At 37.3% G+C, this 13,155-nt stretch overlaps 1 long non-coding RNA gene across 1 annotated transcript; it reads right to left on the bottom strand.

Annotated features, from left to right (window-relative positions):
• Window positions 1-1,560: 1,560 nt before the first annotated feature.
• LOC135288790 (uncharacterized) lies at window positions 1,561-12,605 on the bottom strand. The gene is made up of 3 exons (XR_010351724.1): window positions 12,487-12,605; window positions 2,616-2,767; window positions 1,561-1,829 (listed from the first exon to the last, which is right to left on the bottom strand). It is a non-coding gene; the product is annotated as an uncharacterized LOC135288790 (long non-coding RNA).
• Between the last annotated feature and the right edge of the window lie 550 nt (window positions 12,606-13,155).

The raw sequence follows: 13,155 nt of genomic DNA, 5'->3' as shown, positions 1-13,155 counted from the left end.
CAATGCTTACAGATAAAATCATTAAAAAGTCTGCTGGCTACATATTTAGCTATTGCTTATTTAAACACAGGTAAATAAATTGTTTTTAGACAACAGAAAAGTGACCTTTAGACAAAAGCAGGCAAATAGAATATTTTTTTAAATGAAATGCAATAAAAATGAAACATAGAGAGACCGCATATAAATAATTTTAAAATGGTAACTTAAAGTTTTATTTTGATTATCACAATATCCAAACTGGTCACAAAAGTTCTTAATTAGTACTTCTGGACAGTCAACCAAAGGAAAAATAATTGTTTTTTGTTATTTTGCAGTAAAATGAATAGAGGTGCTCTCTGTGCAGGAGGGAATTAATGTATTTGTATTGTGTCACGTGTTTGTGTTGTGTTAGCTCCTGGGCCAGCGAATCAGAGAACAGTCAGTCACATTACGTCTGTCTGGGAATTATCTTGAATTTTCAAACCTAGTTTGTAATTTGTTTGAATTCAAAAGATTTAGCTGATTCAGAAATGTCCAACAAGAAGGAGGAAATTACCTGGTTCCCAAAGACTACTTTCTGAGATAAAAAAATCGCACTTTGCACATTTCTATGAACAACAAGGTTGCATCTGCCAAGGGTCCTGCTAGTAGCTAGTAAGTATTAGTCTAGTGGAAGGGACTTGCTTTTTGAGTTAGTAGAAAAAAAAAGGAAAGGTGAAATATGAAGATTTAATATATATATATATATATATATAAATAAAAAGAATACATGGAAATACAATGCAGAGAAGGCAAAGTAAAACAGGACTATGATTTAAAGATACAAAATATCAAAAGAAATACTAGCAGATGTAAGGTCAGGATTGTCCAAGAAGTGAATTTTTAGATGTCTGGCACTGAAGGCTAAATGGAAAGCTACTCTCAGCACTTCTTTCTCTGTACAGTCCACAGGTCAGCTGAAAGGTTTGCTGTAGTAGCTCCTGTGGGTTCATGCATGCTCTGTGCCTAACAAAGGATTTCTGGTACTTCACACCCACATTAAGTTTTGACTCAGTGGAAGTGTGGTCACACTGTTATTTTCAGACATGGTTTCCTGTGAAGAAATCCAACAGTATAAAGTAAAATTGCTGAGGCCTGAAGCAATATGAGACAACCGGAGATGATTTGAATTCATATCAAAAGACTCAGGCTACTGATATAAATGAGGAAACTGATTTTCCTGTGAAGGAAGCAAAGAGTATGTTAATTGCAGAGGACACTGCTGAAGTTGCGCTAGATGCTGAAGAGATACAGATTAAAGAACAAATTCTGGAAATGTTATGGTATATGTACTGTCTCATTTAGCATCCTTTGCATGAAATGTTGTTCTATCTTTTTTTCAAAAATAAACTGGGAGACCTGGCAGTAGAGGAATTGGAGCACCTTTCAAGATTAGTGTTTTGACTATCAGAAACTTCTTGCATTAAGAATTTTACTTGAAGTTTTAAGAAGAAGATATCAACTGAAATGGTGTTTAGTGAACTCTGAGCACAACATTTAACAGTACTATGGGAAAAATTATGAAAGCTGTTTTTCCATGATGTAGGAATTCTCTTCAGTTTGAAGATCTGTCAAGGAAAACAAAACATATCAAATGTGCAAAACATTTAGCATGGCTGAACGACTATGTTCTAGATCTGCTTAGTTTATAGTATATGGAATCATTGCCACCTGAAACATCTTTTCAAGTATGTACCTTGTCAGGGTGACGAGAAAATAAGAATCACTACTTTTTGGTAAAAAATGTGCCATACTTGCCTTTAAATTTGAACTGTAAAATATGACAAGACATTGCCGGATTTTTAGTCCTCCTGGAAAAAAAAATCAGTAACTTCCATGCATCAATCAGAATAAAACTAATATTCATGCAAATATTAGAATCCAGGTGAAATATTTTCACCATATTCTGAACATGACTTGTGCCGAGACTGGTTTTGCAGCTGGCTAAGCCTTTAGGGGAGCTTTGATCTAAACAAGAGTCTGCAGTATTCTCATTTGATGACATACACATAAAAATGCTGGTAAATTTGAGTTAGTTCTAAACTTGATTGAAACTTCTAATTTCCATTTCTCAGGCAACATTTTAATATAAGATTTATGCCTATGAGGCAGAAACTTTTTATAAATGCCATACATCACAGACTTTGCAAATTGACTCAGGAAAATACTTGGCATCTTGTGGGAAGATTTCACACTTTGTTTACACAACACCTTCATAATGTGCTTGTTGAAGCTTGCTTGAGAGGCAGAGAGAGTAAAAATAAAAAATATCATCACCTTAGAGTCATTCTTCTTTTTATTTTCTTTTCAATAAGGTTATAGTCACCACTCCAATATTTTAGTCAGTGCAATTGACTGTTTCCTAGAAACTTTGATCTGCTAATTGACAACCACAACCAAAGCTAGCTGCATGATTTTATTTGATTTACACTAGAGAGTACAGACTTTTTTTCTTTACAAACGACCACTGAATATAATAGACTATAGCTACACCACCTTTGCTAGTTTTGACCTGCTCAGAAATAAGAAAATATAGTTACTAGAATTACAATATTTCTGTCAGTCCCTAGCTGTTACAATAACTTCCTTCTCATCACCTGGATCATTGCTTCTATCAGTAATAACAAATAGGGCCTTCATGAAATGGGCAGCAGCTCTATTAGTGCAATTGACAAACCATTTTGTCCAGACACAGAAATATTGGTGATGTTACTGTCCAAGATCATGGCTTTGTAAAGTGATCAACTACCTGCAAAAGGAAAATTGTGTTTTACAAGGAAAATAGAAAGCAATATCTCAGTCTCAATAACTGTCCTAAGTGAAAAGTGGTTTTATCATCCTAGAAATAAAAGGGTATACAAAAGGAGAGTACTGTCTTTAAAACTGAAGCAAAATAGCATTCCTAAAAATGGTGGCAACTGTAACAGAACTCTGAAACCTTTTCTGCTTCACAGTGGTCAGCAGAGGAAAGGGAATGCCTCCTCTGTTCACATCCATGAATATTTTGTTAATATTGCTACTGCTATTTGTGCTGTGTAATGAAAGACACTGATTTCTTAAGGTTTATTTGCTACGTGTGGTCAACCCATGGTTTATTTGAAAACTTAAGAGATAAAACACTATGTCAAAAGATTACTTGTAGAGGACAGCAGCAATTGAAGAAAATCATGATTTGAGAGAAGATTCCGGTGAAGTTTTTGTGCCTTTGCTAGGGTTGAGACAGATTCTATTTTTTGACACATTTAAAAATTTCCTGATGACAGAATTTTCATATAGTACATTGCTATTATCTTGATAATAGAATCATAGAATATCCTGAGTTGGAAGGGACCTACAAGGATCATCAAGTCCAGCTACTGGCCTGGCACAGGACCACCCCAAAAATGTGCCTGTGAACATTGTCCAAATGCCTCTTGAACACTCCAGGCTGGTGCTGTTACCATTTCTCTAAGGAACCTATTCCAGCGGCGAACCACCCTCTGAGTGAAGAACCTTTTCCTAATAAGGAATAAAAATTCCTAATAACTCTAAGCTAAATCTGCCCTGACACAGCTTCATGTTATTTCTTCTGGCCCTCTCATCAGGGCCAGAGATCAGTGAAGAGATCAGTGTCTACACCTCCAGTCCCTCTTATGACTAAGATGTAGATTGCTATGAGATATCCCCTCAGTCTCCTCCAGGCTGAACAGACCATGTGCCCTCACCTGCTCCTCATACGGCTTCACCTCTAAACCCTTCACCATCCTCGTGGACTTTCTTTGGAAACTCTCTAACAGCTTTATACCTTTCTTCAATTCTAGCACCCAAAACAGCACACAACACTTGAGGTGAGCACTCCACAATTCTATGCCCATACAAGCTATACCTCTTTTTTGTTTCCCTGGTCCCTGATAAGCAGAGGAGTATTCCAATAGCAAGTTCTAGTATGAAAGTTTCTTCCTTTTCTTTGCTTTTACTTTACTGAGATCATGCTTTCCACAGTCATTCTACTCTCCAAATCTTGATTTTACTGAAGGGAAATCATGGAAAAGAAAGTACCAGAGGGAAAGCTAGAAGAAAACAAGTTTATTTATTAAAGCCCCCTTTGGGGTTATGTCTATTCTAGTAAATTAAGTATCACCAGGGACATTTCTTAAGAACAGAACTTGAATATTCTAGGAAGTTTTTTCTCTGACAAAACTTGTTCCAATCCAGCTAGTATTTTCCCTAAAATCCTCAGGTCCAGTTCACATTTCAGTGATATTTCTGCTTACTAAAATAGATATTACTATGTCATTTTGAACTATGAGGCTTTGCTTCTCAAGGTATCCTTCAAGCTTTTTGTCTACCAGGCTACACCCAAGGCCTCAATAGACACAAGCACTATGCTATAGAAGTGAATTTTATTAAGAGATGGCAAAGCTGCCTTTACACTTTTTTTTATTTTTAATCGTGTAAAATGATAGACTCAATCCAATATTATTTAAGAAGGCCACCAGATGAAATGTCCAGGGCTCTGACCACAGGAAAACAGCACAGGGCATATGCTTGGCAGGTTCAGTGCTAATCACTGAACTAGTGTAGAGTAAAATTATCTATTAGGGAGATATCTATATAAGAAAATAAATAAGCAGCATTGTAGATAACAAAATATTTAAGATAACAGCTCAAGAAAATTGCTGACCAGTGAGGAAGATAGCGGGGCAACCATAAATATCAAATAAATGACAAAACCGGGGACAATGGAGAAAGATTAAACAGCTGTGAGATGTTAATTTGGGAGAATATAAATTTGGGTGTGGTTGGAATTGTTTGATGATATCTTTTAAGCAACCTTGCACCAGATGACAAAGAAAAAAAAGATTCTTTCTCAGGCTAACTGCATATGCCTTTTGCTGTCAAAGGAGAACAACTTTTTTCTGCTAATGCTGACTAAGGAATGCCCAGACAAGAAAGACTGAACTTCTTAATAGTACCCCCCATATCAAAATAGCATTGGTTGCCTTTCTCAAAGAGAGGAATTAGGAATGGAGGCCAATACCAACAACTTTTTATGATGTATATTGATCTCACCTTCTTTTGTGGTCAAAAGGACCCACTGACTTATTCTCTTAAGTAAGAAGACTTATTCACCCTATTCCAAGTTGCCTAAACTGGTGAAGGGTAAAGCAAGGCAGCTGGGCAGTGGGATCCCTTGATTTTTTCATGAATAAAGAGATTCTCTACTCATTATACGATGATACTGCTTAATGTAGTAAATGCTCCTAATTTTAGCTTCCCACTCTGAAAACATCTGTGCACTTCTGAGTCAGACAACAGGACCATGAGCTTCCTGGTTCCTGTCATAGTCCTGATTAAAAAAAGACTCAAATTACATTGAGTAAGGATGCCATTGGTAGGGTGTGGGAGGTGTTATTTAAATTTTGAGCTTCATAGTACTTTCTTGTGCTGAAATTAGACACTGCACCATCATTTCTGCTTAGTTATATGTTTGCTTAAAACATTCATAGCATATAAAGTGACACTGAGTGCAATCTTGGTCAATTGTATGTTACCTTACATGAACCCTAGAAATAGCTGAGAAGATAAATATTTTCCAGAGGAAAAGAAATTAAAGACCAAGATATCTGAGAATTTTAAGAGGTGAGAAGTTTCCTTTGCAGCATAAACAATGGCTACCATCCAAATTGCAGCTACTATTCTCTCTTTTACAAAATTATCTGTGTTCTTATTTTGAGTTTGCCTGCTAACTATATTAACTTCCAACGTTGCTACAAGGTTATTTTCACATTTGATTTAGTAGACTAGATGGTAATAATCTGTGTTCAACATGCACTATGACTTTGTTTTCTTATAATATGTTTTTTCCAAGATAAAACTAGTATGGCAAAAAGACTATTTGATTTATAACTCCAGAGGAAATACTTGCTTCTATACAAGCTGAAAATAAAATCCCAAGCTGCTGTTAGGTAAGCTGGGAAAACTTCTTTGAGTATTCTGCATCTATTAATATAGTGTTGAAAAAAAAAAGATGTTTGGAGACTCATGGAAACCCTTTCCAGCATCCTACAGAAATTAATTTTCTTGGTGCTACTGCTCCTCACAGACTAAATTCAGCCTGAACATACAGACCATGTTAAGAATAAATGCCCCACTCCAGAATATATATACATGGAATAAGGTAAATTAAAGCTATGATTAGTTCTTATCTGTTGTTGGGTCAACCTGATGGTTAGTGGTTAATTTGAGTGAAAAATATTGACACTTCATTTTACTCAGTATTTCTTTGAAATTAAAAAATAAAGTTACTTTTTCCCTTTTCTTGTACTTAAGGGGATGGGAAATGTGCTCATTTCCCATTAAGGTGGAGATTGCATTTACTTCAGACTTAGAACCAACATCAGTAGCATTCTATAAAGGACCTTTTTTCTTCAAAAGTTTAGATACCCTGTTTTGGAAGGTGAACTTCAGTTGTTCAGAGAATAATTTTTAAACTGCTGTTTTCTCTTCACTTTACATTCACTTTGCATCATTTTTTCCCTTTTAATCTCTGCCCTTTTACATGCTGCTGTTAGAGCCCAACTTAATATATTTGTAGAATTCCTATTAATTTCAGTGGGAATTAATAGGAATTAATGCCCACTCATGCATTAATGCTGAGGCTTCATCATGATCAAAGTTGTCAGTGTAATCTGTAATGTATACTGGAATTAAAAAATATCAAATACACAGTTTCTGCCTGTATTGTGTGCCACTGTGAAACAAATATATGTACTATTATCAAACGTGCATAATCATGTTTTTTATTTTTGCCTATTTTTTTACATTATTTCAGAATCCCACAGTTACCTCTTACAGAAAAGCAAAGGCACAGGCCAAAAGAGAAATGCTGTAAAATGAATGAGAATCGTCAATTATGAAAGTTTTTTTGTAATGATAGTTCAGTAATTCCACATCAAAGGATTCAAGATACCCAGGTTACAAAAAAGTACATTTAAAGTATATGAAATACATATAAATAATAGCTATTTAAAGTTATGGAGACATTTATCTATCAGATTATGTAAAATTATTATTGAACAAAACAATTTGCAGTTGCTCTACATTAAAGGCAAAAATTTTCACAAACTTTATTTTTATAGGTATTCCTTATATTATTCTGACTGAAGTTTATGGGTCACTTCATTTTGTGTTGCATCTGATGGTAAAATTTAAATAAAAAAATTTTTCAAGCCAGAAAACTAATGTGACAGAACTAACGTCAAAATTATTGCATCCTAAAGTCATCTGAAAAGAAGTTATGATAATATTTGTATCTATCTGTTAACCTTTTTTATAGTACTGCACAGTGCTACCTTGTAGTGGTATTTCTAGAACAGGGGAAGTCAGCTTATGAGGCAAAGTAATCACTAAGTGTTTGCTGAGAAGCATTATAAAATGGAAATATCTTACAAGCAAGATTTTTGATTTACTTGCTGACATAGACAATCTAGTTATTTCCCACATTTTAGTTGATTTTGTTGCTTTTCTCTTGCTAAGAAAACTTCAAGTTGGATTATTTTTATCTGTATCGATATAAGAGAAATACAGTTTATCTATGAAACAAGTGAAATATACTTTCTTCAGGAAAAAGAAGGATCTTTTTCCAGTGAAGATACAGTTTCACTGATTCCTGGGTGGCTTTTTTTCCTGCATTTACACTTCCTTGCCAAGGCAGAATATGTAATCAAGATTTTTAAAATACAACTGTACTGTCTACATGCCCATGTGTTTTTCTATCTTGCTTTAACATAGTTTTGATCAGTGCCTGCCCAAATTCCCTCTAAATCCTCTAAGTCCTTCTCTTGCTGCCCATATTTTGTCTCAAGTATAAAAAGTTTACATGATGGCAAACTTTAAAACATGCCATAATCATGATGCCTCCTGTGGCCAGCTGAATTCCCTGCTAAAGTTTGGTGAACCAAAGATTTTATTCCACTGGGACCATCAGCTAAGTAACAGCCATGGTCATTCCAGGACAAACAGGTAGCAATTCCCTTTAACAGAAATGTCATGGCAAAATCTGTTGAACTGTTGATTTGTTAAGATTAGACAGGAAATGCAAACAGGTGCATGATGAAATATAATTTTTATGTGCAATTTGTTTTACCTAAATGGCAAGGCAATCGGTCATTACAGGTGTATTCAAGGACAGCAGTTAGACACCACCCTTTCAGATGGATCTTTAGATATCTTTTACAAAATCTTTATATGGGAATGAGCCCTGTTATTAAGGACAGAATAAAAGCAGGAAAAGTGTCCTCATCTGAACTGGCTCTGTTACAATTCTGAATAATCCCTCCCAAGGATGGATAGATTTTTGCTCTCATCTTTTACATAATACCAGTCTTACTCAACACCTAATAAGAAGTATAATAAGCACAAAAAGTAATCCTTCTCTTGGTTTCTCTGAGCTTCAGAATTAGCTAGCTCCACTTTTTAATAAGAAGTCGGTATCCCTTGACAGTACAAATCTTTTAGCTACAGCTTTAAAGATCTTTGTTTGAGGATTGGCCAGACACAAGTCAGCAACAATATGTGTCTATCTGGCCATCTATGTACTTGCTTGATTAGCAAATACCTTTTGCTACCTCTGTAGGCTTTTTTTTTTTCAAGGAACAAAAGGACTTAGAAACACTTTGAAACTGTTGTTTCATGAAAGACTAAACAATTTACTTCTGAAATACTTTGTGCTGGAAGTCCCACATGAAGAGTAACGCATGGTTGCCTTGATAAAATCACAATATTTGCCTCCTGTTTAAAGACTATCACTATTAAATTATTTTTTGAAAATAGTAGGGCTAGTTAAACTGCTCATCTTAACATCTGTATACAGTTCTCAGCAGTTTTGGGGTTTTTTTCTGTGTAAATCTGTCAAGAATAAATTTATACTCCTGACGGCAGAGACTCAGTAGCTGTACATCCAGCTGTGCATTTACTGTGGGATTACCTCAGCAAATGCACTTCTTTCACGACTAGGACTGGTGTTAAGATGAAAAAACTCATTTCAAATAAGATTTATAGCTATTTGAGAAATTAAGTACATTTAATTTTATGAGGGTGGTAGAAAATGTACTTCTAAAATGTTGCCATTATCACATTAGGCAGATTGACAGCCTTGACATGAAGATGTTGAGTGGCCACTGGAGCAGAACCACACCAGTCATTGACCTAAAACCAAAACTTTGTCTGTTTGGCAGGATGGACCTGGTGAGCATACAATAATTCCTTTTCTGCAAAAATACACATGTACACCCAACATTCAAACCGGAATAACCAACAGGGTTCTTGGTGTACTCACAAACTTTGAGTTTTGTTTTCTGCTGTCTTTAAACATGTTGTTCGTTAGGTGATATGGGGAATTGATTAATGCACTTCCCAGATTACATAGGTTGCACTTTTGAGAAATGTGATTGTAAAACTAATAAAATACTAGTTTCATAAAAAAGTTGTAAACAGAATAAATAAGCAACCCTCCTCTGCTCCCCAAAACATTTTTTTTTTAAATTGAGCTGAGTAATTAATAAATAACGATATCTAAAAAGAGAAATTAAAATTTTCATTGTGAATGTTTATTTTATTCCTGTTGAACCAAGTTCCTTGTCTCTGAATTCCTTTACTAAATGCAGCTTGATATTCAGTATTAAAGACTATTTTCCAGGAGAGACCATGTATTCACTATGCACAGCTTGCGAAATTAAAACAATATTGAAGCATTCATATAGATTTCTGCTCATCAGAACTTCAACCTCTGGGAGATTTCACCTTCTCCAATTATGCTCCAATTTAGGTTGTGTAAAACAGCAGCCAAATAATACTGTTCTGGACTCCAGAGACAGCATTGTCCTATGGATTGTCCCATAGGCCAGTTATAAAAAATTTTATGTGGGCACAATTTTTTCTGAAGCACTGTCATCCAGAGCTCTCTGCCAAGAGTGAATGCTTTCCCAGTGTCATTAGCTCATCATGTTCCAGACACCAGAGCCTGTCATGAGAACTGTGATAATAATGTTCTGCATCCTTTCTTGTGTGCCTATTCTGACTTCTGTCAGTCATCAATCTCTGGGCTACAGCAACCTACTGCTGGAAAGGTGGCAATTGAGGCCTCTGAGGCTGTCGGTCAATTCTCCCTCTTACAAAAGGTACCCCTGGGGAGCACTCAGTCACACAAATCTCCATCCTGACGCCAGATGTCTGGAGCCATTTGCAGCATTTTCATTCTTGCCCTCTGAGCTTTCACTGTACAAACTAAAAGCATTCCTGCTCTATGGTCACACAAAGCTTGGGGGCCATCAAGGGACATTTAATCATTTCATTGATAGCTTTATTGTCTGATGTCATGACACCCATGTTTTCTGGAAAAATGAAAAAATGAGGGATGCTAGCAACCTCATCTTCCTGTATGAATCAGATCCCTTAACAGAATGCCCATATGAGTCCTGAGAAATTCTGTCTACCCCATGCTGGAGGGATAAGCCCTGAACTGCTCAGGTCACATGGGTTGTTCTGCCAAGCATTATCTCTCTAAGGATGGATGGAGAGGAAGTGTGCATTTGGTCATCTCACTGCACAGTCTGGGAATGACATTATGCTCTATCAAATCCAATGATATCAATCAAGGCAATTTAATTCTGCCTCTTCACTCTGTGAGGAAGTGAACTCTCTACCCAGACTGTGCTCATTAAGAACAAGAACTTAAGTTACAATTTTCCCTCACTCCATTATCTTCTGCTAGCAGTCACAGTACCCAGGATGTCATAAGCTCCTGATGCATTTCCCTCTTAGAGAAATGTAGGTTGTAGCAGAAAACACCCATTTTTCAAATGTCCCTTATAGTAGTTTAACAGTACTCCTATGATCCTTTCTCTCAGTACAGCTAGGGCTGCAGCTACTCATTTTAGCAAGCACTTTACATTTTCTCCCCATGCATCCGAGAGAGCACTCAGCCTTATTTGTTGACCTGTTGCTTCACAGTTTGCAGCTTATTTCATAACCTGCTATTCCCATTTCAAGCCAAATCTCTGAAATGAACATGTGCTATGTAGACACTCACCACTAGGACTTAGCAGCACCAGCATGGTGATTAACTTTTTCTGTGTGTTTTCTACCCATCACTATTTAAAGTTGAGCTGACAACCTAATACCTCTCCATGTGTAGAGACAGAAGGCTCGAGCAAATTCTGACCTTTGGTACAAATCTGCTATATGGTGGTGAGATCCTCATTCACAACTGAGAACTTTAACTTGGGTTTAGGATCACTTTACCATTTTTGGGATGCTTTGAGCTCTTCCCTTTGGTAACTAGAAACCAGAGAGAACTTGTTGAGATGGAATTATGTCTACATCTCCTGCTAAACTCAGATTGTGATCTGCTGTCCTGTAGAGACTCCTCCAGCAGAGGTACAGAGATGTAAGATAACAGTGATGTTGCCAGGTTGACAGGGACAGATTGCTTCCTTCACACATTGTCTCACCATGTGTTGCCTGGTTGAACACTCTGCCCTGGTTTGCTAGCTTCCCAAATGAAGAAGGAAGACAGATGTCAGCTGCAACTGCAACTTATATGGACAGCTACCTTTTAAAAATATAAAAGGAGACTATCTGCAAGCTAATATTGTATCAGCGTCTGGGACTCCTGTAATCAGTTCTATTAGTAATAGGTCATGTTGGTTCCCTTCACCCCTTAAATCTGTCAAAGGGAATGAGTGATACTTGGTTTACTGTAGATCCTTCTAAGGGTCCTGATTGCTGTTCTGCAAGAGAATATTACACTACAATACCAATTAATCTGTAATTGTCAATTTCTTGTGTCCTAGGGCGGCTCCATAAAATGCATATGATCCAGAAATGAGTGTCAACTGTGCAGGTTGGTGCCACAAATACTAGCAAATCCTTGCATTCTGCATAGAGTCCAATGTAGAAAAGAACTCTTATTACATCTGCACAGGATCTGTGTAACATTTTTATGATAGCATCCTCAGCAAGTTCACTAAATAGCTGTAACATTGCCAGAATTATATATACCTGTGTTGCAGCGTGTTGTCATGGTGTGCCTCAGTTTCCCCGGTCCCTCCCCTGAAGTTTCCTTCCTCAGGTGGGGTGTCAATCACCTCTCCTTTTCTCCACCCTTGACCCCTGCTGGGCAGTGTCTACCAACCCAGAAACGCCAGGGGAGCATCGAGTGATTGGCAGGTTCAAAGGATGCTCTCCACCCTCTGGGGGGCCATTGGCCCACCCAGGTGTCCCTCTCACCTGAGACCCCTTCCCCCGTACCTGGTTGGTGCTCCCTGTGCTCCCTCCCCTGCCCCTCTCCCCAGGTAAAAGGGCAAGCGCACCACGCGATTGAGAGTTCGGTTGGAGTTGTTGCAGGATTCAGAGGCCATGCAGCCCAAAATAAAAACTCTGGATTAAAAAATCTCCATCAGGACCCACTCCTTCCTTCACCATTACCTTAAAGGATGTCTCCAGCTCAGGGAAGCCTGAGGAGTGACCCCCTCAACAGCAGGTTGCAGCCCATAAGCACTGGAGCTTGGGACGTGCCCGGACTTGTCCCCACATGCCCAGCTGCCACCTCAGGTACTGAATAGCGTCTCTGGGGAGAAAAGACCACAGGTGCCGCTATTTGGTTCAGCAGCTGGGACCAGACAGACCAAGGCAGTCCTGATCAGTAATATTGGTAGAATCCAATACACCTAGTAAAAATTATATACACCTATATAAACCTCAAATAAGTACACAGTTCCACACAGGCTAATACATGTATGTTTGCAACGTAAGTTGTTAAACTTTTAAACATTCTTTTTCATGGGCTTAAAGTATCTTTTGCTGATTTATAAGATTTCTATGTATCTCACGATCTTGTTGAAATTAAACTTTTTTTTTTTTGCTATGAAATTTTGTTACGATTCTAGGAAAGTGACCTGAAACTAAGATGGTTTTATTATGTTGTGAAATACACTGATAGCCTGATAAGGCTTGTCATACATTAGAAATTGGTATGGAGGACCTAAAGTGAACAACCAGGTCAACAGCACAGCATCAAAAGACAATAGGATCCTGTGGAGCAGAAAGACAGAAGGACAGAAGAAATTTCTGACAAGCTCCGTACTATCCAACAAA

This window comes from Passer domesticus, chromosome 1, assembly GCF_036417665.1.
Source record: "Passer domesticus isolate bPasDom1 chromosome 1, bPasDom1.hap1, whole genome shotgun sequence".
NCBI classification, from domain to species: domain Eukaryota; kingdom Metazoa; phylum Chordata; class Aves; order Passeriformes; family Passeridae; genus Passer; species Passer domesticus.
Note: the sequence above shows the minus strand (reverse complement) of the source record. Positions and strands in the feature narration are given on the sequence as shown.